Source organism: Panthera leo, chromosome C2, assembly GCF_018350215.1.
Source record: "Panthera leo isolate Ple1 chromosome C2, P.leo_Ple1_pat1.1, whole genome shotgun sequence".
NCBI classification, from domain to species: Eukaryota; Metazoa; Chordata; class Mammalia; order Carnivora; family Felidae; genus Panthera; species Panthera leo.
In genome coordinates, this window is record NC_056687.1 from 104,897,738 (window position 1) to 104,924,876 (window position 27,139).

General features: G+C 41.3%; 1 protein-coding gene and 1 pseudogene across 2 annotated transcripts in view; one reads left to right on the plus strand and one right to left on the minus strand.

Annotated features, from left to right (window-relative positions):
* The window catches only part of LOC122229659 (schwannomin-interacting protein 1), a 122,190-nt gene that overhangs the window by 70,343 nt on the left and 24,708 nt on the right, over positions 1-27,139 (minus strand). The gene's annotated exons all lie outside the window — the stretch shown is intronic.
* Positions 11,005-11,946, plus strand: LOC122230370 (annotated as a pseudogene).

Below are 27,139 nucleotides of genomic sequence, written 5' to 3' on the forward strand. Positions count from 1 at the left end.
AGAGAGTTGACTGTAGCAGTCACCTCAACAAACACTTTGTGGGTATGAATGGTCAAATAGAGGCACATATTTTTTCATTCTTAATTTTCCTAAGGTTTCAGTTACTTTGTTTTAATAACTACCTCCACCCCTTTAGTCTAAAATTCACTTCATTTCAGGCAGAATGAAAGCTAAAGGTTTTAAAATATTCCATACTAATGAACGCATTTGAAATATGTATATACACACATGTATTTTTAAGCATAACTTGTCTATAATTGTAATTTTTAGAAATTTTAATCATTTCCTCTCATAGGAAGAAATCATAATTTGAAGTGTTTCGTTAGTCTTGGTGTCTGATTTAAGTGGCAGAACTTCCTAATACTAATTCTGATTAAGGTAGGTGTGGTGGGGGAAAGGTAAAAACACCTTGATTCTAGAACTGGTTCTGCTCACTTCTTCTAAGAAAGCCGCTTTAAACTATAGAATTAACCTTAGGGCCGCCCTCCTGGAGCCATGGAAGTCTTTTTACAGAATGTCCACCCAGAGTCTGGGCAGGCAGCTGGGAATGGCCAACAAGCAGAGTTCTCCAGGTTGCCAGGTGGCCCTAGTAATTAGTAGAACTTTCATTCAAGCCTGGAAGTAACTGGCTGATCCCAACTAAGATCAACTGGCCCAGGGAGAGATGACTCCCAGGACCTAATGACCTTTGCTGTCGGTCCTGAGGCTGGGAATCCCGGGCAGCAGGCTAATCCCCACCCTGAGGCCCAGGCCTCATCTAGGGAGACAGGTGGAGAGAAGAGTGGGGGGGGGGGGAATCTGTGGGAGAACTAAGCCTTCTGGTGGCCCCACCTTAGGCCACTGGCCCACATGATAAACAGTGGGAGGCAGATTCTCAGATGGAGTGCCTGGTCCAAATCAGAGTTTAATCGAAAGGACAAGTTGTATTATATGTCCCTGTAAATTCCTTGGAAAAGTAAAGATTTCTCTGCTATGCAAATAACCATTTCCTTAGGAAGCAGTTCAGGGATGGGGAAATGTTTTCTTAATTGAAGCCACTGGGTGGCAAGAACATGCAAGTGACAGTCAAACAGAAAAAGCAAAGCAATTTACCTTTAGTGGTGGTGCTTTTCCGTTTTGTTTTGTTTTCCTCAGAAGATGTATGGATATGGGTTAGAGAGAGTGGGGTGTTATTTTTTTTAAGTTTTTAAGTTTATTTATTTATTTATTTATTTATTTAGAGGGCACATGGGAGGGGCAAACAGAGACGGAGAGAGAGAGAATCCCTGTGCAGAGCCTGACACAGGGCTCAATCCCATGAACCATGAGATCATGACCTCAGTCAAAATCAAGAGTCGCCTGCTTAACTGAGCCACCCAGGTGCCTCAAGAGTGGGGTGGTTTTAAAATATGTCCAAAATTCTTTGGTGCTCTTCTCTTAATGAAGTGGGACCTAATTCCCTTCTCCCTGAGTGAGGGCTGGACTTAGAAAAGAAAAGCAGAAGTGACACTAGGTTTAAAAAGACACATCTGCTTTCTCTCTCTCCCATTCTTTCTCCTCAGTCACCTGTACTGGGGGAAGTTAGCCACTCTGTTATAAGAACACTCAAGCAACCACTGGCAAGGGCCACATGGTGAGGAATGGAGGCCAGCCTCCATCCATGTGCATGAGCCAACTTGCAAGAGGACCCACTCAAGTCTCCGGAGAACTGCAGCCCCGATGAACATTCTGACCATGATCTCAGGAGAGACTCTGTGCCAGGACCACCCAGCTAAGCAGCTCCCAGATTCCTGACCATCTGAAACTGTGAGATATCAAATGTTTGTTGTTTCAAGCTGTTAAATTTTATAGTAAATGGTTACAAAACAATAGATAACTAAGACAGAGGGCAAGGACCACATAATTAGGTTTTTTCATTTGAAAATTAAGAACCTGAAACAGAACTTTTTTTTTTACCTTAACAAAATTATAATTTTCCAGAAAGGGAAAGGACTTATGACATTTCCACAGACTAGGGCAGGGCCTCTAAGCAGGTTACACCTGATCCTGCTCAGTGACCATGGCTCGGAAACTTGGCTTCTCCAAGCCTCAGTGCCTCCTCTTGGTGTGGTTATGCGGGCTGCATGAGCTCATGAGAGCAAAGCCTCTGGCACTGAGGAAGCTCATGGCAGGGATTCCTGGACCCTAGGCTGGCCTACATGCAGAGGCCCTGCAGACTCCCAGACAGTGCTCTGCCCACAGCTCCATTCTGCCCCTTCCTGGGGAAGCGGATATGAATCTGAGGTGATTAGGAGAGGAGATAGCAGAGAAAAGTTGATGGCAAGTTGTTCAGGAGGTTTACAAGGGATCAGCTTCGCTACACCATTATACACTCATTTCCACTTGAGTTTTGAATCTCAGAGCGTTACTGAAGTATACCCAGCTATTGCTTCCAGCTTTTCTACTCTTTTTATCCCTAGCACATTAGTGTTAGACACAGCACTGTGACTGGGAGCCATGTGATAGGAGCATTGCAGGTACTGCTTTGTGTAAAAAGCTTTCTTTATTTAGCACCATTTGGGGACGAGTGAAATTTCCACACAATGGTAGCTTACTCCTCCGCACACACTCGTGTCCTACTTGAGTGTAATATACGTGGACTTTATAAACACTTTTGCTGATCACTGTTGACTTCGTTGTCTGACTTTAGGGTATCTGTCTAGGTTTCACTTGGCCTCAGGTGCTGACGGTCTCACCATCAGATGAGTGAGAGGGGACTGCACGTTTATTTTAAATTCGGGTTCTTAGATTATAGCACATTGTAAGTATATGTGTACAAAAAAACAAAATCCAAACAATGCGGGCACTGAAGAGTCTGGAAGACCGTATTCCCAAGGCCATTCAAAACCAAGACGTAGAGGCTATGACTGGCAGAAAACACAGCGATGAAAGTACAATGAAGAATTTAACCAGGAGGTGACAACTTACACTCAATTCTTCCTCTGTCGTCACTTAGTTGAGAAGAAGTATTAATCTACTTGGTAATTCACCATAGGTCACTTGGGTTGACTTAAATCTGATTTAATCAGTAGTAAGGTGTTCTTTTTATAGTAATCCATGGGGGCACCTGGATGGTTCAGTCAGTTGAGTGTCCAACTTTGACTCAGGTCATGATCTCTCAGTTGACAAGTTCGAGCCCTGCGTCGGGCTCCATGCTGACAGCTCAGAGCCTGGAGCCTGCTTCCGATTCTGTGTCTCCCTCTCTGCCCTCTCCCCCTCATGCTCTGCCTCTGCCTCAAAAACAAATATAAACATTAAAAAAATTATTGTAATCCATGAAGAAAATAAGCCAAATTATAGGCATTTTTAAAAAGACAGCTACAGAAGTACAGATATGGGCAAATACCTAGAATGGCCACACACAAAAGAGGGAAATTACTTTAAACCCAGCTAAGCACATCTCAAAGTGATTGGTTTCCAGGGAAAGAAAGATGTAACTCAGTGTCCATGTTGCTTTATATGACACTGAAGGCTAAGAGAATCTGCTCAGTGCTGGTTTTACTGATGACACCCTGTTGCCTGCTTTTCCTTTTCAGACCCTACCAGCCATGCATGGCAATCATTCTTAATCCATAAAGAAAATTCTTTACCTGAGCATGGATTATGTTCTCAATATCCATGGGCTGCTGTTGGCATAATTTTATTCATGACAGATTTTTACTTCCTTCACTTAGTCCATACATTTTTTATTGAGTACTTAAGACAAAGCAGGCATGTTAATAGGTACTAGGAATATAGAGATGAAATAAGACATATCCCCACTATCAAGGTGCAGACAGGCACATAAACAGACAATTATACATTGCATATTTACATTATTTAGACTTAGTACATATAATTGGTTAGGGCATCTAAGCAAGTCTGGGAAAGGGAGGGGTCAAGAAAGATTTTCTGGAGTAGTTGATGGCTGAGCTGAATTCCTGTGATGGGTAGGCATTAACCTGGCAGGTAAAGGACAGAGTGAACATTTCAGGCAGAAGATACAGCAAAGGCATGGAAGCTAAGAACAGCATGAATTAGGCAGTTCAGCAGAGTGGTTTTGGTAGAGCCTAAGAAAATAGCAAGAATGATACCAGAGATAAGTAGGATACAGATTTGGGAGGCCTCTCATGCCAAATTTAGGAGTTTAGGCTTTACCCTGAGGAATTCATTAAAAGGTTTGAGAAGGAGACCCACCTGAATGGGTAGACAGGTGGGTAAATCGCAGGAGAGATTTAAAGAAAGCCAGAGAGAAGCTGTAGCAGTTGGGTGAGAATTCGTAGCATTTGGAGAATGGGAGTGGCATCTGTGATGGGGAGGAGGATGATCTGAGGCATCTTTAGAAGAGTTGGTTACTGAGTGGTCATGGATATCATGGATATGATGGTGGAGGCCACTGCCATTAACTGATATGAAGGACACTGGCATAGACTCAACTTCTCTAAAGAAGAAGATGACAATAATGAGTTAGTTCTGAACATGCATTGGGGATGGTTTACAATTTATTTATTCCCCCACTGTCTTCAAAAGGCAAAGGAATGTATCAGTTAAATTACAGCCTAAAATAAAGGTAGCAAGTGCTGTGTTAATGGAGGATATCACTCATCTATCAGAACACACTTGCTCACACAGTCCAAACACAGCTTCAGCATCCTTCTCCACACATTGCTTTGTCCCTGCAAGGCAGCCATCATATGTTTCAGCACAACAGGGTGGACACCACCCATCCAGTGGAGAGTACGTGCATTGGAAACCCACGTTTCTCTCCAATCTAAAGGCTTGAGAGAGTACTGTTCTTTAAAAGATACACGTGTGGGGCACTGGGTGGCTCGGTCAGTTAAGCATCTGACTTTGGCTCAGGTCATGATCTCACAGTTTGTGAGTTCGAGCCCCGTGTTGGGCTCTGTGTTGACAGCTCAGAGCCGGGATCCTACTTTGGATACTGTGTCTCCCTCTCTCTCTGCCCCTCCTCCACTCACATTCTGTCTCTCTCTCTCAAAAATAAATAAGCATTATAAAATTAAAAAAATAAAATTAAAAGATACACATCATGATTTGGAGATATCGTTAAAGTGAAGTATGCCTAGCTGAATTAAATAAGCAAGACCACATTGATCTTGAGTACCAAAGTCAATGGGAAGTCTTAACATATTTCTGAGAGATTCCTAACTTAGGTGAAGGTTAAGGCAGGGCAGACCATGGTAATTGATACGATCTGATTTAACATTTGCTAACTGCCTATGTGATGGGCCAGAGTTTCTCAGTATGGCTTCAGCAGGACACAAGCCTAGGAGATGCTCCCTGGAGGGTGTCAGGAGTAGGGAAAGGTCTTCCTGATGAGTTAAGGTAAGATGATTTACATTACCATCCTCCTCCTTGAGACCACAAGGCACAGCAATATATTAAAGACTGAGAAAACCTACAGTAAAGACATACATTTAACCTAATTTAGCCTAGCATCACCAAAAGTTATATTGGCCCTGGAAACCTTCTATCACATGATACCAATGAACTGCCTCTGAAATTAGGAATATTTCAATCCTCAAAACATACCCATTTTCCCAATGAGCAACAGAAGCTCTAAAATCACACAAAAAGAAAGTTGGCAGGGGAGATCTTAAATTCAGACTTTCCCTTTCTGGCTTCAGGACAGAGTTCACAGAATCAGATGAATGGAGCAGTAAATGTTCAGGGTCTGGGTTGATATTAGGTGACACATTTGCTGTGTCAAGGGAATGTCTGGGTCGGCTCCAATATTCTCACTGGGTCAGTGAAGGCTTTTTGCGGTGTTTCTCCATCAAGGCTGATACCTCATCCTGTTTTCCAAAGTCTTCCACCATTGGCCACTGTTTTCTAGTTTCTATAAAACACTATTCCATTTACTCTGCTATGGCCTCAAGAATTCTGGCCTTAAGGCGTTTGTTCATGCTGTTACCACTCCCTGGAAACCTTAGAGATCATTTGGTTCAGGCTGGTTCCCCAGGAAGCCAACTGAGATGGAGGTCACCAGGAGGAACTTCATCAAGGAGCACGCTGGGGATCTACAGCTGGGAGGGACTAGAGGAAGTAATAATAGGGCAGAAGGAGAAGCCGGCTGCTAATGCAGCTGCAGAAAAGCCTAACTCATCCTGTAAGGGAGGTGTGGGGCTGGGATGGCTCTTCAGAGTTGACCCAAGCTGAGAAGAAAGGATCAGCCTTTAAGTCCCCCCACCATCAACCAGACATTAGATATGGGCTGCCCTTGGGCAAGGCAGCTATCGTTGGCCGTGGGCAATTCCCCAGAGAGGCTCCTGGAAGAGAACTGTTGACTGTTAATATTCCAAGCAGCTGGGGGGAATGAATGCTCCAGTTCCGAAGGCAGGTAGGGTGGGGTCATGGATCTGAGCTGCCTGATAGTGCCCTCTACATGGTTCAGGTCATGTTCTCCTACTCAGTTACTCAAGTCCATTGAGTTGTCTGCATTCTGTAGATGCCAAAAGAACTTGGTGTCTGGGCTGTGGGCTCTCTTGCACTAACTTTACTTTTAACACGTTTCATGGGTTTTACCTCCCTACAAAGCCTCACAAAAGTTTTATATTTCCCTTGTGTCCTTAGTAGGGTTTAAGAAAGTGATCAAGAATCACTAATACATGTAGCAGAAAGGGTTAGGGATTTGGAGCCTGAATTCCTAATTTTATATCCCAGAACTGCCACATTAGAGATGTATAAAATTATGCACATCAGTTATGTCTATGAGTTTTATCTGCATCATTTATAATGTGGGAATACTAAAAACCCTTAGTTTACCCAAGCTCCAGGGTTGCTGTGAGAATAATAAGATGGTAAACTGAAAATGCTCTGTAAACTAATAAACTAAAATCAGTGTTTCCCCATGTTGAATACCAGACATCCATTAAAGGGAAAAATATTGGGCCAATAAATGTAAAACTAGGTATAAATTCTTTATGCTGATAATACATAAATAAATTTACAAATATAAACAAAAATGATATACAACCAGTTAATTACAGTGAACAAATACTGAGTTATTGTGACAGATCATGTTGCTTTATTGGCTTTCACACATATGGTACTAACTATAAGGCAAACGTTCATTTGGGTTGGATATGCCAATTTTTTTTAGTGTATTTATTTTGAGAGAGAGCGAGCAAGAGCTGCGGAGAGACAGAGAGAGAGGGAGACAGAGGATCCCAAGCAGGCTCTGCACTGACAGCACAGAATCCAATGCAGGGCTTGAGCCCACCAACCATGAGATCATGAACTGAGCAGAAATCAAGAGTCGGATGCTCAACTGACTGAGGCACCCAGGTGCCCAGGATATGCCAATGTTCTGTGTGCCCTGCAGTTATTTGGTTTCTTCACCACTTGTATTCATTTTCCACTGTGAAACTGATCATTTATATAATGCACCAAGAATCATTTACCCTTCACAGGAAAATATTATTTATGTATGTTAAGTCTACTTCTATTCCTTTTACTTTCTATTTTATTTGCCAATTAGAACATGAATCAGGATTTCAATTTAGCAGAAAAAAGTCCGTAAAACAGTGACTTCAGAAACTAAGAAATAAAAGATGTATGAGATTTATACACTGAAAACTATAAATTATTGCTGTGAGAAATTAAAGACCTAAAAAAATGGAGAGACATTCTATATTCATGGATTACATCACTCAGTACAATTAAGATGGCAATTATCCTCGAACTGACCTATAGATTCAACACAGTTCCTATCAAAATTCCAGTAGACTTTTGGTAGAAATTGATAAGCTGATCCTAAAGTCTATGTGGAAATATATAGGACGCAGAAAAGTGTTTTTAAATACAACACCAAAAGCATAATATATAAAAGAAAAAACATGGGAAAAATACACTTCATTTAAATTAAAAACCTTGGTGTTTCAAAATTATCAAAAATAAAGTGAAAATATAAACCACAGTCTGGAACAAAATATGTGCTAATAGTATTTCTGATAAAAGATTTCTAACCAGAATATATAAAAATCTCTTTGTAAACTAATAAGAGACAAACCCATTAAAAAATGAATAAGCACATGAAAAGATGCTCAATATCATTAGTCATTAGGGAAATGCAAGTTAAAACAACAGTAAGATCGCATTTCACGACCAACAGAATGGGTATAATCAAAAAGACAAAATAATTGTTAGTGAGAATATGGAAAAACTGGAACCCTCATACATTGCTGGTGAGAATGTAAGGTGGTACAGCAACTTTGAAAAACAGTTTGGCAGTTTCTTTAAAAAAAGTTAAACAGGGGCGCCTGGATGGCTCAGTTGGTTAAAAGTCTGACTCTTGATTTCAGCTCAGGTCATGATCTCACGATTCATGAGATGGAGTCCCCACTTGGGATTCTCTCTCTCTCTCTCTCTCTCTCTCTCTCTCTGTCCCACCTCCACTCGCATGTGCTCTCTCTCTCTCTCACTCCCTCTCTCTCAAAAATAAATAAATTTTTTAAAAGTTAAACATAAATTTACCATATGACCCTGTAATTCCACTCCTAAGTATCCACCCAAGATCAATGAAAACACATGTCTCACAAAGACATGTATGTGTTCATAGCAACCTTACTCATATCAAAGGAGTAGAAACAATCCACATGTCCATGAACTGATGAATGGATAAACAAAATGTGGGATAGCTATATAATGGAATATGATTCAGCAATAAGAAAGAGCTACTGATACATGCTACTACATGGATGAACCTGAAAACCAGCAAGCTAAGTGAAAGAAACCAGATGCAAAACAATTACACATTGTATGATTCTGTTTATATGAAATGTCCAGAAAAGGCAAATCTATAGGAACAGAAAGCAGATGAATAGTTGCCTAGGGTTGGGAATGGCATTTGGTAAGCAGGATCTTCTTCTACATTTGAGTAGTGGCGATGTTTGCACAACTTTGAAAATTTACTAAAAATCATTGAATTATACACTTAAAACAGGTGAATTTCATGGTATATAAATTATCGCACTAAAGCTATTTAAAAAAATTTTTTTTAGTTTATTTTTTGAGAGAGAGAGTGGGGGAGGGGGGGCAGAGAGAGAGAGAGAGAGAGAGGGAGAGAGAGAGAATCCCAAGCAGGCTCCATGTTGTCAGTGCAGAGCCTGATGTGGGGCTTGAACTTACAGACTGTGAGATCATGACCTGACCGAAATCAAGAGTAAGTCACTTAAACAACTGAGCCACCCAGGCACCCCATCACACTAAAGCTATTTTGAATATCAGCTTATGGTTCTCATATAATAAGTAGTGTGTAGATAGCCATATCCATCACTGTCATGATGTTGTGGGTTTTTTTTTGTTTGTTTGTTTGTTTTTTGTGGGGTTTTTTGTAGTCATCAGAGACTCAGACTCATTCCGTTTGCAGCCATCCCTAGCATGTTTTCCTGCCCTCGTGGTCATAACTCAATCTCTTTCCAGCCTGGAAAAGGAGAAAGAACAGACAGTGCAAAATGCATTAGCCTCTAAGTAGCCATGTTTAAGAATCTTTCTGGGAAGCCCCACCCAGTAACTCTCTTACATATCACTGGCCAGAATGATATGTGTCACATGGCCATTCTTAACTTCAAGAGAGTCTGGGTAATACAGGAATATTGCCACCTGCAGTCAAATCAGGGTTCTGTTAGTAAGGAAGTAAGAAAGAGTGGATGTTGGTAGAGCAGCTAGCAATCTCTGAGGTGGAGAAATACTTCTTGGTGTCAATGTAAACACAAATAGAACCAGAATTGCTTACATAATAGAGTAGTACTCAGTTATAAAGTGACAATCCAGGTGATCCAGAATATGCTTACTATCCAGAATAAGAATGGGTTCTTATCAAAATGAAAACAAAAGCAATCAAATTCTCAGTGAAAACATAAGGGCTCCAGAGAAACTGTTACTCTGTTGAGAAACACTAAACAGAATAAATGTTCAATGTTGCTTGCATTTTTATTTGAAAGACAAAAAAGACTTATTTAACCCAACATAAGTTGGGTACTGGGCCATTTGGTATAGTAGAAAGAACAGGGTCTTTGAGTTTAGAAATGTCTGGATTCAAAAGTTGGTCAAATCCTTTAAAAAATATGCCTGGGGCAAATTTTGTAACTTAGCTAAGTCTCAACTTCCTTGTCTCTACAAGGAGAATAATAACACCTGCTTCAAAGGGTTATTTGAGGACCAAATAAGACAGCAGGTATAAAGCACGTGCCCATGCATTAGCTTCCATCCGGTCAAATCACACTGCAGCATGGTACAACGGTGCCTCATATACCCAAACAAAGAAGAACTCCAATTTTCTTCCTTGCCAAAATTAAACAGCTGTGTCAGAGTTCTCCAGCATGGTTTCCCCATATTTCTCTGGCTGAGACTTTTTCTCAAGAGAATTCCTAATTAGTTATTATCTATTCAACACACACACACACACACACTCTCTCTCTCTCTCTCTCTCTCTCTCTCTCACATATGCCAATGTGGTAGGGGTGGGGGAGCAAAAACAAAACAAAACCAAAAACACATTGAAGCTAAAAGTTAACCTGTGGAGACCAAAATTCAAAAAATACTTTTACTTTTCTACCCAGTGTTGTAACCTTCCTAATGGTTAATGCTCCTTTTACAGAGTCACAGAGAGCACTCAGAAAAACACACCAACCAAATTTATGTACTTGGCACATTTAAAAAATGTAGAACCTGTGTCAAGTGTTTGTGAAAGCAGATGTGCGGTGGGGGGGGGGGGTGGTCTACTGGCATGAACACCAGGTCGTCCATTACTTGCCCATTATTCATACCTCAGTTTCATGAAATCAACATGGAGTCCCTTCCATCACTTTCTCCCTGAAGCACCAATACAACTTAACACAGGACTGTTCACACTGGCTGATTGGGATTGGCCTGCAACTTAAGTAGTCTTCTAAGTCTTGGTTAAACACCGACTGAATAAAATCTGTATTTCTGTAATACTATGTACCTTAAAAGAGAGGAATGAATGCAAAGTGGAAACCTGCAATGTGTCAACTGAAAGCTAGAATATTTAGTGTCCATTGTCATTCTCTACAAAATACCAAAATTGTATTAATAACGATAAGTCTTTGCGCCCTGGTAGCTGCACCCGGTGGCTCTGTGGCCGTCACCAAGCCACAAAACGAATATATTGAGTTACGCCGGAAGCACTATGGCTATCGTTTGGATTACCATGAGAAAAAGAGAAAGCAGGAAGGTTGAGAGGCTCATGAACGTTCAAAGAAGGCAAAAAAGATGATTGGTAAGCTTTACCATAAACAGCGCCACGCTGAGAAAATACAAATGAAAAAGACTATCAAGATGCATGAAAAGAGAAACACCAAGCCAAAGAATGAAAAGACTCCACAAGGAGCAGTACCTGCGTATCTACTGGACAGGGAGGGACAGTCCCGAGCTAAAGTACTTTCCAATATGATTAAACAAAAATGAAAAGAGAAAGCAGGAAAATGGGAAGTCCCTATGCCCAAAGTTCGTGCCCAGGGAGAAACAGCAGTATTAAAAGCTATTCGAACAGGAAAGAGAAAAAAGAAAGCATGGAAGAGGATGGTTACTAAAGTCTGCTTTGTTGGAGATGGCTTTACTCGAAAACCACCTAAATATGAAAGATTCATTAGGCCAATGGGCTTACGTTTCAAAAAGGCCCACGTAACACATCCTGAATTGAAAGCCACCTTTTGTCTGCCAATACTTGGTGTAAAAAAGAATCCCTCATCCCCACTATATAGGTCTTTGGGTGTTATTACCAAAGGTACTGTCATTGAGGTGAACGTGAGGGAGTTGGGCCTTGTGACACAAGGAGGCAAGGTTATTTGGGGAAAATATGCCCAGGTTACCAACAATCCTGAAAACGATGGATGCATAAATGCAGTCTTGCTGGTTTGACAGCACTTTCAGACAAGTAACTCTTGACAATTACTGAAGGCTACTCACCAGTTAGGAAAACACCATTACTGTGGTGGTTCTCTGAATACAGCCAGACGGCCTTACCTACCTGCAGCCATCAAGAGAACTATGTATTCTATTGTAAGCAACATTAAAATAGGCTTATTTACAAATTGGTCTTTATTTTTTAGTCTGTTTAGCATTTAGACATTCATAAATCTGAATAATGTTTTAAAAAGCAATTATACGGGAGCCTGGGTAGCTTAGCCAGCACTCTGCGCTGACAGTGAGGAGACTGCTTGGGATCCTGTGTCTCTCCTTTCTCTCCCTGCCCCTCCTCCTCTCCCTCTCCCTTAAAATAAAGATTTAAAAATGCATTTAAAAAGGATTTAACAAAAATAACAGCAAGTCTTGACAATAAATGGCACTTCCTTTACTTAAGAAACGAGAGGAGGCCAGCAAAACTGGTACGATACTTTTGGATGCAGGGATACAGTCTGATTTGTCCAATCACTTTGCATCAGTGGTTTCATTTTTTTCCACATCCATGACCCATCTGACCACCATGGCGCTTACCTGCCCGTTTTCCTTCTCCCTGTGAAAAGGGGAAGAGAGGGAGAGAGCATGACTCCTCTCCTGGAAGGCATCTTACAGGCTGCATGACAGAAGGGGCCCTGGATGGAAGCCGCACAGCTCTCTTCAGCGAGTGGCAGCTTGGCCTGCCAAAACCAAACAGCTGTCGGAAGTTCTACAGCTGCGGCTGCCGCTGCCACCATTTCCCAGAACTCTCTCCCAGACCTCAGATTGAGAAATCCTAGCTGTCCTTCGGTGCCCTCCACGGCCAGTGGCGGTTCATTTCCACTCCTGGGTTTGTGCAAGATTTTTCTTATCCCGAGAAACGCCGCGTGACACTTGAATTGGAAGTCAATTAAAAGCAAAGCACAGTAAGACCATACTACTATTCAATTTTCTTGAGATTCATCTAATATTTGAATGACCATTTTCCTGCCTTTCCTCTCCACACCTACCCCAAAACATGGAACGCAAGCAATATCCTGTTCCCTCAAAGCCACAGACCAAGGGCACCCCATCTAACACAGCTTCGCCCACAGCTCCAAGCAGACCTCACGGTAGCAGTGCTTGTTGATTTGCTTAAAATAAAAAGCCCTGCATAACGAGTAGCCTTCTCAGCTATCCTACCAGGTAGTAGCATTTCACATCACAAAACGTGCTTTCATACACATATGCACATCTTCCGAATATAATTCGTTGCTTTGTAGTGGTTGTTTTGTGACCACAAGTAGGCTGATATATTTGATATATTTGATATTTACAAGTGAAAGCGGTGGCTGGGGAAGGGAACAGGAGAGCTGAGCAACATTTGGGTTCTTCATTTACTCACACGAGAGTTCGCTAAGCATCGGTGTGCCAGTGGCTGGCGCTTTGTGCTCATTAAAGTGCTTCCAGAAGTTTCATTTTGCTCACACCCTCACTATGTGAGGGGATGGCACAAGATTTTGTGATTCTGTGATCATTTCAAAGGTTAACCCAAATCTCTGGATTCCCTGTCCAATGCTCTACTTCAAACACTAGGGGTCAGCAGCCTTCCAAAAGTCACCGGTCAAGGGAAGAGCCCAAGTTCTGGGGTCTGGGGTCCTGGGGTGTTGGTAGAGTGCGGGTAGGGGCTGATTGAGTTCAAAAGATACTAGTGCTTTCCCAAAACCTAGTCCCAATCTTTTATAAATACAACCTTTACTTTTATTTGGGTACCCTCAGCTTCTTGTGCAAAGCCCAGGTGCTTGGGGGAAGTTAATCTGGCAGTGGGATTTGCGGCTCAAAGTTAACTTGCATTATTCCACTTCCCAGCTTCCCGTATTGGGTCAGGGACAAACATGTGACCCTATCTGGACCTATTTGGACCCTATTTGGACCAGTAAAGATTGAGGAGAAATTTGCTGCAATGACACAGAAAGTAGTTTCCCTTGCTCTTCCTTCAGTAACCACCTCCCTCCCCTCCACTCCTTCCCTACCTCCCTCTCTCCTCCTCACGCCCACTCCCCATCCGCCCTGAGGATGAAAAAACCCAAAGCCCTAGAGATACAGACAGTCATCTGGAAACTACAAATGTGTAGGGACAGCTATACGATGAAGGCAACTGCAAAAAAACAAAAACAAAAACAACCCACACAGAGTGCTAAAAGCAAGACCTTGGGAAAGCAACAAACCGGGGAAAGAATAGGGCTCCAGCCCAGCTCTTTGCTACTGACCTCCCTCCCCTGGAGAGCTCTAAGCTGTCTACTCCTCTGTCTCTACAACAGTGGCAGTTCCCATAGTTCCCTGGTTCAGTAAAGAACCAAGGAGAGGGTTGAGGGAGTCCCCATACAAGTCCAGGGACCAGGACAACTGACCCCCACATCTCTGCTTTCCTTAGGCTATTATACAAAAAGAAACATTGAATGGGTCCTTGCACTTTCTTGCATTTTTTAAGATGAAGGGGTATGGTGATAGCGGGCATGGATTTTGGAGTCCACTGGACCCAAGTTCAAATTTCAGCAACTCTCCTTAACTAGTTATGTGACTCTGAGCTTTTCTGTCTATAAAATGAGAATGAATAAAGCCTACCTTTCAGAGTTGTTTTGAAGTTTAAGCGTAATAACATATGCAAAGGGTTTAGCATTCAAAAAATAGTTGCTAGGATTATTTCAATAATCCTTGAAATGAAAGAGCACTATGACAGGAGAAAGCATAAGAAAAACAAAAACAAAAACAAAAAGCAGCCAGGTCCCTAAACATTCTTCCCAATACATACATTTACTTCTCACCCATGACAAGATACCCTGAGTGTATATGTGCTAATGAGGGAAGGTTGCAAAACCTTCCAAATCCATGGGCCTCATGGACCCAGTATCCATGTCAGGGCAGCTCAGACCTGCAAATGGAAATATCGAGCTTCTGAACGTAAGTGCAACTTTTGAGCTAGTGATTCATTAATGATGTGATTCCTCAGGTAGGTAGGTCTTATTTGTAGTGAAGCAGTATTCAAAAGAGCTACCAAAAAAGATAAAATTGTCATCCTTGCTTTTTTTTTTTTTTTTTTTTTAAAGACACAGGCTCCTAAAGATTTCTATCATTCATTCAAAGGCAGATACCCGGAGCAAAAGGTTAGGACCTGCATTTGTATGTTCGTTCCAGGATTCCCATCCAAGGCATATGCAGTAAAACCTTGGATTGCGAGTAACTTGTTCTGCAAGTGTTTTGCAAGATGAGCAAACATTTCTAATAAATTTTAACTTGATAAATGAGCGATGTCTTGCAACACGAGTAGTACGTGACGCTAAATGTCACACGATCACAACTGAGCCGAAGGTTCTTGAAATTCACTTTGATATACAAGTGCTTTGGATTACAAGCATGTTTCCAGAATGAATTATGCTCGCAAGCCAAGGTTTTACTGTATAAGGTATCCGCCAACCGAGGACCACAGGCAATCTCTCTCTGTTACACGGTTATCTCCTTTTCATTCTTTCTGTGACAGACTTTACTTATCTCCCAGTATCTGTTCTCTCCCTCTTTCTCATTGACAGAATATCTCCCCACCCCCACATCCCAGGATGACACTACATTTTCCAGCCTCCCTTGCAACCAAGTGTGTGTACTCACGCACCTGTGAGTACATTCTGGCTAAACAGATCTAAACAAACTTGTCATGTGTGGCTTTGGAAAGTGTCCTTAAAGGAAGGGAGATGTGTCCTTCCCCCTTCCTACCAGCTGGATTACAGTGTAATAGAAGGTGTTCAAGCAGCGAGCCTGGATGATGAGGAAGAAAGCTATGTACTGAGGATGATGGAGCAGCAAAACCGAAAAAAATCTTCATTTTGAAACTGCCTTATATTCCTGACCTCCACACTTCTTTTACATGCATGAGAAATAAAATTCCATCTTGTTTGAGGCACTGGCATTTGGGGCTTTTTTGTCACTCACAGCTAAACCTAATCTGAACTGATACTTTTCTATATCCATCGTTTATGTTTTCTCCATTCATCTGTGAGACCAGACTGCACTGTTTTTAACATGACAAGCCACTTACGAATGGGGTATGGATTCATCAGTCATTCCCATCATACTCCCCAAATCCCACTCACATCCTACAAAATGAATTCTACCCACGGTGTAACATCAGAAAGGTCACCTCCCAGACATGGAAAGAAATAGAGATTTAAAAAAAAACAACAAAAAACAAGAACAAAACCTTTTTGTTTGTTTTACAGAAAACCCTATCTATTCAAGATGACTGCTTTCTCCTATTTTAGCCAGCAATTTTATGAAACGAAGACTATTTTCTTAGTGACCTAAACTCCTCAAATGCTTACTATCAGTTACAAATAAAATACTTGCTACATGCAAGCATCAATTAGACACAATGTAGTAAAAGACACTGTACTCTGGAAGAAGGTCATGGGCCTTGGCTTCAGATCTAGGAGCACTTCTTGGCTTTGCCACTTACTTGCAATGTGACCTTGGTAAGTAATTTAACCCTTTAGTACTTCCAGTTTCTTCATCTATAAAATGAAACCTCACACAATACACCTGACCCTTGAACAACATTGTTTTGAACTGCATGTCCACTTACACACAGATTTATTTCAATAAATACAGTACAATACTGTAAATGTATTTGCTTTACATTTTTTAAAGTTTATTTATTTATTTTTAGAGAGGGCGATTGGGGGAGGGGCAGAGAGAGGGAGAGAGAATCCCCACTCACGAACTGAACCATGAGGTCATGACCTCAGCCAAAATCAAGAGTCAGACGCTCAACTGACTAAGCCACTCAGGCACTCCTATATTTGCTTTTTAAATGATTTTCTTAATATTTTCTTTTCTTTAGCGCCTGGGTGGCTCAGTCGGTTAAGCATCTGACTTAGGCTCAATGTGTGATCTCACAGTTTGTGGATTCGAGCCCCGTGTCAGGCTCTGGACTGAAAGTTCAGAGCCTGGAGCCTGCTTTGGATTCTGTCTCTCTCTCTCTCTCTCTCTCTCTCTCTCTCTCTTTCTCTCAAAAATAAACATTAAAATTTTTTTTTTTAAAAAGGATACAGTACTTAATACATGTAACATACAAAATATGTGTTAATCAACTGTTTACGTCATCAGTAAGGCTTCTGGTCAACAGCAGGCTATTAGTAGTTAAATTTGGGGGAAGCCAAAAGTTGTATGCAGATTTTCCACTGCAGGGGGCCTGGCACTCCTAACCCCTGCACTGTTCAAGGGAAACTGTACTTGCAGAAAAATCAAATGAGCTAATATGTGCAATGCACCCAGCACACAAATAGATGGTTTAATAACAAAAGTTTCTTTTGTTTGTTCTTTTTTGTTAGAAATGAAAGACTATGGAGTTTAGCTTGGTAGAACTGTGTCTTATAAAGTCTTTTTAGTCTCTAAAACTTACTAGTTATAGAACAATAGTGGACTTCAGTTATTTAAGGCTGTTTCTTCAACTGTCAGTCAGGCTTACAACAGTGATATCATTAATCATAACAATAACAATTGCTGACACATGGCATGATCATCAAATTTTGGGCACTGCATTAAGTCCTTTATTTTCATTATTTCAATAAAACCTGTAATACCAAGAGATGTTTTTAAGGACGTAAACAAAAATGAGAAGCTGATTTTAAGGATAGTGTATGTAAAATAAATTTATAAAACTGCATATAGTTTTATATGATTAATATAAATATTAATATAGTAGTAATATTGATTAAATAGGTTACTTCTTTTAGAAGCAAATACCCTGATTTTTATTTTACTTATTTTCAATTTTGTTTGTTTGTTTATTTATCAATTTAAAGAAAGAGCATGAACAGGGGAGGAACAGAGAGGGAGAGAGGGAGAGAGAATCCCAAGCAGGCTCTGTGCTAGACCCGGGGCTCAGTCTCACAAACTATGAGATCATGACCTGAGCCGAAATCAAGAATTGGACGCTCAACCCACTGAGCCACCCAGGAGCCCCCATACCCTAAGTTTTAGAAAATGAAAGGTTCCGATCATAAAAGAAGGTACAAAATATTTGGTTCATTCCTGAAACTTGTGTTTAAATGAAAAAGCAATCTAAAGCTGTATAATGTCAGAATAGAGGCACCTGCTTATTGTTATTGCTTACCATAAAAGTTATAACAAAATATCCATGCAGAATATATTAATTTTCTTTCCTTTTTACTTTAAATAGTACTCATCATTTGATGCAGGAAAAGGTAAGTATCTGACAAGTCCTAAGAAAAATATATTATGTACTCATATGTCCTGTGTGTAAATATATACTGAATACATCTGCATGTACGCTTTTTCCTCTTATTTATAAATAAATGTTTGTGTTCCATAATATTTTTGTAAGTTGACTGGAATTCAAAAACTTCTCCCTTCAGGGGCTCCTGAATGGCTCAGTTGGTTGGTTAAGCATCCGACTTCAGCTCAGGTCATGATCTCGCTGTTTGTGAGTTCAAGCCGTGCTTCAGGCTCTGTGCTGACAGCTCACAGCCTGGAGCCTGCTTGGGTTTCTGTGTCTCCCTCTCTTTCTGCCCCACCCCCACTCACACTCTGTCTCAGTCTCTGTCTCTCTCTCAAAAAAAAAAATAAATAAACACTTAAAACAAATTTAAAAAAAAAAGAAATTTCTCCCTTCAGAGAAACATTTACAACTGTATTTTACTTACAGTAACTGCTACCACCCCAGCTGAAAATTCTTCCTTATGTAAAAATTCTTGTATATACATAAACTGACTTTGCATGTAACTTTTCTTTAAATGCAAGAACATTTTGCCCCACCATGAGTCACTTCTATTGGACATAATGAGGGACTAAAGGATTTAGTGAGGAATGAAAAGGGAAAAAAAAAGTAGATGCCACAAGCTGAGGTTTCTGGAAAAGATAAAAGAAGAATCCAGCCCACAGATGATTACAAACTGCATGTTTTAAAAAATGCCCTTAGTTGCCAGCATTTAAAGATGGGGATTTTTGGTTCGCCTGGGTGGCTCAGTTGGTTAAGCATCCAACTCGATCTCAGCTCAGGTCTTGATCTCAGGGTAGGGAGTTCAAGTCCCTCACTGGCTGTAGAGATTATTTTTGAAAAGGGATAAAGTCCAGCTTTTTAAAGGGGACCCCAACCCATCCTTCTTAACCTGGCCAGCCTTACTGAACTTCTCTGTGTGCCCAATACTCTCCTGCATGTCCCTCCTCCCATCTCCCACCAGACTGGGGCAAACTCCTAGCTCATCCATCAGGTCCCAGCATGAACCTTCCATGTGTTCTCACCGCCCCTCATTCCCCATCACTGTGTTTACCAGGCTCCTCTGCAACAACCTGTGGGGCCGTCTGTCTGCTGGCCAGTTAACACTGTCAGCTCGTCACCTTGGCCACCTGTGTCCCTGGCACCTGGCTCAAAGAGGGCCTAGCACAAAGGAGGTAGTGAGGCAACTTTTCCTGGATAAGTATGTTTTGTTTTGTGCCCCGTGCGGTGCCATGCTCCTTGTGATTCTCTATTTCCCGATCTCAGAGATGAGAAAGCTGAGGCCCAGAGAGGGTAAGCAGTTTGCCTGGGGTTAGGATTCCAATTCAAGTCAGTGGACTCCAGAGCCTGCTTCCTTTCCACTGTGCCATGTGCTGGCATTTAGCCTTCCCTTTCCCCGAGAGCAGCCCGGGCAGCGTACCTTTGTCTGAGTGTGTTGGATGCTGCTTGCATCTATTACCTCAGGAAGAAAGAATGCCTGAGGAGATGGAATTTAGGTGGTTACTCAAGACTGCACGCACAAATATGAATACAGCCTCTTGAACACCAGAGTAAAAGAATGTAGGTCAAACAAAATGCCCTGCCCAGAGTCTCCCTTTATTGCCCAACTTTTCTCACTGCACATGTAAGGCCACAAGTGGAAGATAGCTAAGTGGAAAATTCCAGGAGTTTTGTAACTATCATTAAAAACAAAGGCTCAAGAAATCAAGGAAAGGATTTTTAAATCACTTTCTTTTTGGGGTGCCTGGGCGGCTCAGTTGGTTAAGCAGCTGACTCTTGACTTCGGCTATGGTCATGATCTCATGGTTGTGAGACCACTCCGGGCTGGGTGTGGAGTCTGCTTGGGATTCTCACTCTCCCTCTCTCTCTTTTCCTTCCTCTTCCCCTCCCCCTCTTGCTCATGTGTGCACACACATTCTCTCTCTCTCAAACAGAAAAAAAATCACTTTCTCTTTTTACCATCCTAACTCAGAAGTTCAGATTCATCAATTTGTTGAGAGCCAACCGGTACAGAAAACTGCAGTAGGCCTTTGGAAAAACAAGCCTTGTTTGGCTGTTATGAACATGGAGTGAATGATCATGATGATGACACAGAAAACTAACTGACATTAATTACGGGTCAAGTGTACATATACAATGCCATTTAATCCTCTAACAGCCCTGTCAAGTTAGGTACTATTAATACTCTTGTTCTATAGATGTAGAAGTCAAGGTATAGAGAAGTCAAATAATTTGCTCAAGATCACATAACTAGAAGGGACAGAAAGGATTAGAACCCAGCTCAGCTGGCTCCAAGCCCACTCACAGAACCAGCCTCCTAGTTTGTGTAATACTAATATAAATTATACTCTATGGTAGTTAGAGTGACAATTTTAGAAAAATGTGGTACAGAATTGTTTTAACAACATTTCTCTATTTTTAATTTTTCTTAATATTTATTTATTTTTGAGAGAGAGAGAGAGAAAGAGAGAGAGAGTGTGAGCAGGGGAGGGGCAGAGAGAGACAGAATCTGAAGCAGGCTCCCAGCTCTGAGCTGTCAGCACAGAGCCCAACTTGGAGATCAAACTCACAAACTGTGAGATCATGACCTGAGCCGACGTCGGACGGATACTCAACTGACTGAGCCACCCAGGTGGCCTGGTTTAATAACATTTCAATACTAATGTGTATCTTACATATGTGCTATCCACAGTAAGAAACTTGGTTAAGTTGATGAATGCTTAATTCCTTCTAAGGTAACAATGTAAAGGAAGAAAAAGAAAAATCCCTTGGAGGAAGGATCTGAAGGAAAAATTTAGGAAGTAAGTTGATGTAGAAGTGCCAGATTTTAACCTTAAGAGAGATTTAAGGACATCTAATAAAATCAAGTTTTACAGTGACCTGCTGGATGCTGTGACCAACAGAGACAAAATAAATATTCAGGTTTGAAAACATACAACAACCTTATCAACTTATCAATACCATGCTGCAGAAATAAGTGATACCATTGCCCCCTACCAATTTAGAGGAATTTAAAAAACAGTCCTTTATGTTAATAATTTTGCAGGATTTAAAGTTGAACATGTAGATGTGGATCTCCTGAGCAGCAGAAAGCCAAAGACCAAATACCAGAGAAAAAGCCAGTTAGTCATGGAAAAAATGGATAATTCAGTAGCTGGTCGTTCACGTCCTTATTCTAACTGAATGACATCATTCAGAAGACAAACACTGTGGTGCTTGTCCAGAAAGTTTCAGTCACTTTCCTCCTTCATATACAGAGTGCACAGTTTAATTTTTATCTCCCTTTCATGATTCTGTCGCCTTGGTATGCCCTTAGAGTGATTATTCATTTCTCTATGATCAACATAAGGCTTCTTCTTCACCAAAGTGTTCTCAGACATCAGTACTTTGCTTTGGCATAATGACTGTCAACTCTTTGCACTGAAACTTACATTCCACATCTCCAAATCTGCTTTCACTATTGTTATCATTACCCAGCCAGTGTCACAGAAGAGGGGGAACTGTAGCTACGCAGATGGCTTTCTCACGGATACCCCCCAGATGTCACGGCCCAGTCACACTGTTTTCACCACCACTTTCCTCTAGGAGCCTGGGAAGAATGGGTGTGTGATCACTCTACCCTGGCAGATCTCCTTTGCAAGTAGTAGTACATCAAAAACTCACGGGGTGCCTGAGTGGCTCAGTCAGTTGAGTATCCGACTCTTGGTTTTGGCTCAGGTCATGATCTCACAGTTTCATGAGCTTGACCCCCACATTGGGTTCTGTGCTGACAGCACATAGCCTGCTTGGGATTCTCTCTCTCCCTCACTCATGCTGTCTCTGTCTCTCTCAAAAGTAAATAAATAAACTTAAAAAAAAACAACAACAACACAAAAAACCCTTACTGGATTCCAACCAGTGCCAATCCAACGATCCAGACTCCCCTCTAATCCCTCCCTCGCACACACATAGACCATCTCTCGCTAGGTTCTGATGATTCAACATGCTTTATATGGCCTGTATTCTGCCCTTCATTCTCCTACTGCCACCCTCTGTCTCAGTTCAGGAGTGTTTGGACTGCATATCCAGGGCTTTTAATATACATTCCATGTAGCACAACCCTGGAGAAACACGGCTCCACAGCCTCCCTCCCACTGCCGGCTTCCCTGCACACACCCTACCCCCTGGCCATCTGGTCCCCATGCAGTCTCTCTTCCATGTCTCCAGAATTTTACACATGCTATTCCCTCTGCCTGGAATGCCTTCTTCCACATCCTCCTTGCAATTCCAAAAGGGTTAACTATTTTTTTTAAAAAACTAGCTGAAGATTCTCCTCCTCTGACCTACTCAAATAAAGTGAATCCTTCCTTTGGACCACCATCATGTCTAAGTGCATACTTTTAGCACATATATTACCCAATACCAAGATGGTTTGCATGTTAAGCATCCCTGTTTGGGAGTCAAAGATATGGTTTCCAATCTCAGTTCTGCCCCCTTACCAGCTGTCTTAGTCCATTTGGGCTACCATAATAAACTACTATAGAAGGGGTGACTTAAACAAGAGACACTTATTTCTCACAATCTGAAGGACTGGAAGGCCAAGATCAAGATGTCAGCATATTTGATACCTAGTGAGAGCCTTCATCTTAAATCCTTACATGGTGGAGAAAGGAGCATTTGTCTCTCTTCCTTTTCTTATAAGGACACTAATTCCTTCATTAGGGCTTCACTCTCATGACCTCATCTAAACTAATTACAATGCCAGAGACTCCACTTCCTAGTACCATGACACGGGGGGTTAGGTCTTCAACATATGTACTGTGGTGGGGACACAAACATTCAGTCCATAACATCAGCTATGAAATTAATCTAAGTGCCATCTGTAAACAGAGCCAATAAAAGTTACCTACCCCAGTCAGCTGTTGGTACTATCCTAGGAAATACTACTATTATTGGGGAAACTGAGGCAAAAAGACTAAGCACATTTCCAAATGTCACACTGCTAGTAAGTAGACGAATGGGGGTTTAGCCCCCAAGCAGTCTGGCTCAGGCCCACATTCTTAACTACTGGAAACCTGTCTTCCCTACTAGGAAATGAGCTGGCTAAGTTGTTGAGTTGCCAAATGTCTAAATTTGGTTCTACCCTGCTCAAAGGTCATAGAGTCTTTAGCAGACAGTGTGTGGCAGAAGAACTGGGGCAGAAGCAGGATGAACTAAGGACTAATATTGTCTGTGTCTAGGTCCCAGCTCCATAGACTTCTTTACAGCTCTTCTACTGAGCCCTTGACCTCAGCCGTACTCTTGTAGGTCTTCCTATTCTACGTCACCTCTACAAGACCAAACTCAACATCACTTGTTTAAAGACAGATATTAGAACCCTTCCAGGAACAATCAAATCAGAATCTGTCAGTGTGTCCCAGGCACTGGTAGTTTTAAGGGGCACCACCCACTTTCTGCTCATCAACCCAGTAAGCAGCTAGCATTGAAAATCATTGCCAGGAGCTTCCCCTTTCCCTGAGCAGCTTCCTGCATCTCATGATCATCTTTTTGGTGACACATTTATGAGAATCCTCTCATTGGAGTTCTTGATCATACTAATGTCATGAGAACCCCTTTAACATTCTGGCGAATGTCTGTGGGCCCCTTCTCAGCACGATGTTTTTACATGCATATAGCAAAAAACATAGGATTACAAGGAAACCAATTATATTGAAATACAAATAGATTAACCATTAGGAGTGAGTTCTTAGACCCTAACCTTAAGGTCAGGAATCCAGTCTTCTCGTATCTAAGAATTGAACACACACTTGGCGGTCAACAAATGCTTGTTAGGAGAATAAATCCAAGAATAAGTCACACACTGTTGTGAATTACTGTTTTAGTGATAGAGAAGTACTCTACCTGAGGGAAACTTTAGCAATGCACCATTTCAAAGCTGATGAGATTCAAATGTTATGTAATCTATTTCTGAAACAAGTTCCTAAGGCATGAGAAAATTTAAAAATTGGTAGCCTTCTGGGGCGCCTGGGTGGCTCAGTCAGTTAAGCGGCCGTCTTTGGCTCAGGTCATGATCTCACGGTCCGTGAGTTCTAGCCCCGTGTCAGGCTCTGTGCTGACAGCTCGGAGCCTGGAGCCTGCTTCGGATTCTGTGTCTCCCTCTCTCTGACCCTCCCCAGTTCATGCTCTGTCTCTCCCTGTCTCAAAAATAAATAAACGTTAAAAAAAAAAAAATTAAAAAAAAATTGGTAGCCTTCTAAAAAATCAATAAAATCAAATTTCTGAATATGGTATCATCACTTCCAGTCTTTGAAAATGTTCCTTTCTTGCCTATCATAAACTGTAGAAAAAAGGTGTGGCTAACTCAGAGGTTTCTGTACTCAAATGAGAAAAATGGGGGGATCTGAATTTTTTCTTGCTGCAGTAGACAGAATGGCCTCTCCCAAACATGTCCATATCCTAATCCCCAGAACCTGTGATTGTATTTCCTCACCTGCCAAAAGGGACTTGGTAGATGTGATTAAATTAAGGGTCTTACAATGGAAGATTATCCTGGATGATCCAGGGGGGTCTAATGTAATTACAAAGGTACTCATAAGATGAAAGTAGGTAAAGTCAGAGGAGGGTATGTGATGACAGAAGCAGAGGTAGGAATGTGGGGGCGTGAATCATGGAGTGCAGGCAGACTTTAGAAGCTAGAAAAGACAAGGAAACAAATTCTTCTTTAGAGCCTCCAGAAGGAATCAGTCCTGCCAACAGCTTGATTTTAGCCCTTTAAGACCATTTCAGACCTCTGGCCTTCAGGACTATCAGATAATAAACATGTTGTTTTAAGCCACCAGGTTTGTGGCCATTTGTTATAGGAGCAATAGAAAACTAATACATGTGCCCATATCCAACAAGCAACAAAATGGCCAATAGACACAATGTAAGAGAAAGACTCAAGCACACAGGTGGGCTGTTTCCTTTATGCCAGTGTTTTGCAACTGGTTCCATGTTAGGACAATCTGTGGAGCTTAGATAGATGACAGGTAGGTAGATAGATAGACAGACAGGTGTAGATATAGATACACACACACACACACACACACACACACATGCTAATGCTAGAGCCCCAAGTGAATCAGGTTCTTAGGGTGGGGAGTAATGCCTTGGATCTGAATATACTAAAGTCCCTCAGGGTTTGTGATACACAGGAAAGGCTAAGAACCCTACCCCATACCAACAAAAGTAGACTAAGATATAGTTAATATAGAGCCCTCTTCATCCAAGGTAAATATATGCTATTTATAAACATTCTTATAAATTCTTATAAGCTACTGTGAATCAAGGAGATGGCAAACAAAATAAAAATAAGCAAAGAATCAAAGAGTTTGCCCACAGTTACTGGCAAATCTCTGACCTGGTTAAACAAAGAACCCAACTTCTTTCTAAACAAATTCAGTTCAGTACTCTAGTCACTAGAACAGAATACCGTCTCCTCACTCCAGCCCATATTAAATCTCCATTTCGATTAGCAAAGTGTCAATCTGTAAGTAAGCATGAAAAAACCAAGGACTGAGAAGTGGTTAAGGCACTTGAGTTATGTATGTGTCTGTGTGTGTGTGTGTGTGTGTGTGTGTGTGTACACATATTTTTTATTTTAGAGAGAGCACACAAGTGGGAGAGAGGGGCAGAGGGGGAGAGAGAGAGAATCCCAAGCAAGCTCCATGCTCAGTGCAGAGCCTGCCGTGGGGCTCGATCCCATGACCTTGGGATCATGACCTGAGCCGAAATCAAGAGTTGGACACAACCGACTGAGCCACGTAGGTGCCGTGAGTTATTTATTTTTGATTCTCTTATTAAAACTTTAGAAATGAAAAGCCAGTCACCCAAATCCTTTCTGCAGGTAGGAAAGGGAGTTTCAATAAAATAAATCCTAAACAAACTAATAACTTTAAAGAAAAATGCCCTTCCAAGCCAATACTGTGAAAATAAAACAGAAATATCTCAACAATGAAAACTTTACTGTTAACTTTACTGTCTACAGTATCTACCAAAGCTATGAATGATCATCAAAACTGTAATAATAATGGCATGTTACCATTTATGGAGCACTTCTCAGACACAGTGTCAAGTGCTTTACATACACAATACTTTAATAGCCCTGCAACATTAGTGTTTATTCTCACATCATAGACAAAGAACTGAGCTCAACAGGGTAAGATACCAAAGTGGTAGAGCTGGGAACTCAAAGCCAAGTCTGTCCTCTGCCCAAAGGCATGGCCCTTGACAGGACTTTAATAAAGGCTTGTTGAACTGCTCTGAATATGACACAAGGAGGGCACTATCATTACCAATTCTATCAGCCCTACAAATGAACACACAAAGGAACTGTAGCAAAAAGAGATACCATGGAATTCTAATCTTTAGGAGAAAATGAGTCATTTTTTTTTCTAGACACAAGACAGAAACACCAAGATAAGAACAGCTATTATGAGGACAGATTTTTACACTCAAATATGAACATGACTTCAAATAAAATCTCAAAGTGAAATGAGAATATGACACAGCATTCTATTCTCTGAGAAACTTAAATGTGATATTAAAAACAAGCTGAGATTTCTGGGGTGCCTGGGTGGCTCAGTTGGTTAAGCATCTGACTTCGGCTCAGGTCATGATCTCATGGCTCATTTGTGAGTTCTAAGCTCTGCATTGGACTCTTTTCTGTGAGCACAAACCCTGCTTCAGATCCTCTGCTGCCCTCTCTCTCTCTGCCCCTCTCCCACTCATGCTCTCCCTCAAAAATAAACATTAAAAAAAAAAGCTGAGATTTCTGTTTCCTTCATTAATATAAAAGCATTTCCTAACAATGGCTGGAAAATAATCTGTAGGTTAATCTAAATAGTTTAGTAGATTCCCTCCCTTGTTCTTTATAAGAGGTCCCTTTATCACAAACACTGCCCTCACTTGTGATATTTTAGTAGAAATAAGTGA